Genomic DNA, 1,577 nt, shown 5'->3' with positions numbered 1-1,577 from the left:
GGTGATTTTGAAAAGTTGTCTCAGATAGGGTGCTTTCAATCTGGCTGCCGAGATAGGTCGATTTACCACTCAGGTGTCGCAAAAGGTATGTCACAGATAACGCCTGAAAATTACTTTCGCTTTGTTGCATATAAAAGGATGAAAAGTTATCGATATAAGTAGGTATCGATACATTCGGTTCACTCATATAAGTAGTATCGAAATAGGGATTTGAGTAAGCTCATTTGAGTAGGTATCGATACTTTGATGGTATCGGAACGTCCCTAATTAATATATAAGATAAGATGACAAGTTGCTTCTCTAACTGATATTCGGGCTGAACTTGTACCAATCAGGAGAGGTCCAGAACGCAAGCGTATTCAAAAGAAACATATTGACTTTGAAGTTGTGTTAACCAAATGCATTTTAAAGTAGTTGAAATTAAATGCAGAGTCGGACAGTCGACTTGCTGCTTGCACACAATTCAAACTGAACATCTGAAGGCACATTTACATGTCTGGCTGTAGCTGAACGTGCAAAGATGTTTGCTACAATTGAATGTCCATGGTTTTTTTTAGTTATGAAAAAGGATCTGTGAAGTGCAGAACGAAAGCGTATTCAAACGTAACATACTGACTTTGAAGTTGTCGTTCATTCATTTTAAAGTAATTGAAAATACATGCAGGAAAAGGCAATTGACTGCTTCCTAGGACATCGCCATGTTGAATAAATGAGTTCGTTGCAGGTAAAATAGTGAGAATTTCAATTAGTTATCATTGACAATAAAGTAGTTTATAAATTACTGTCAAACTAATTCAATTTCCTGCAGGGAACTTATTCAGTGTTTTGCAAAAACAAAGAATATTTTTGTGTGGCGGGCTGTAGGTGTGTATTTGGTATTCTATTTGTGCTTTGGCTTGCGTGTATTTGGTATTGCATTTGTGCTTTTGCTTGTGTGTATTGCGGTGGTTGCTAGCGCAAATGACACTGTGTACACCAGGGATTCCCAAACTTTATTCACCGCGGCATCCTTGTTGTGCTAAAAAAAATTTCGCGGCACCCCTACTCTTCAAATGTCAACCAAAACAAGAAAACACAATGCAAACTTTATGCTCCTTTAGCTTTAATGTGAGGACTGAAATTGTTTTTATGATTTCATTGTTTCCTTAAAGTTTATTGGGAACTTTGAAAATTTTACCCTGTAATCATTTGACGCTGACTTCACAAAAAAGAGAAGGTTATCAATTCGTCGGAATATTTTTATACCCGAGCGCACTTGTGCACAAGGGTATATTAATTTTGTTCACATAACGGTTGTTTGTAACAGCCAAAACGAATCGAGATAGATATAGACAAATGTATACATAAATGCTCAGAATGAAAAGAGAAATCGATTAAGCCATGTCTCTCTGTCCGTTCGTCTGTCCGTCTGTCCGTCCGTCCGTGTACACGATAACTCGAGCAAAAATTGAGATATCTCAACGAAATTTGGTAAGTAGGTTTCTGTTAATCCAAGGTAGGTTGGTATTGAAAATGGGCGAAATCGGACTGTAACCACGCCCACTTCCCATATAACGGTAATTTCCAGAAATACGAAA

Source organism: Rhagoletis pomonella, unplaced genomic scaffold, assembly GCF_013731165.1.
Source record: "Rhagoletis pomonella isolate Grant_MI unplaced genomic scaffold, Rhpom_1.0 Rhpom_scaffold_00003, whole genome shotgun sequence".
Classification (NCBI taxonomy): Eukaryota; Metazoa; Arthropoda; class Insecta; order Diptera; family Tephritidae; genus Rhagoletis; species Rhagoletis pomonella.
The sequence above is the reverse complement of the archived record's forward strand: the minus strand, read 5'-3'. Positions refer to the sequence as shown.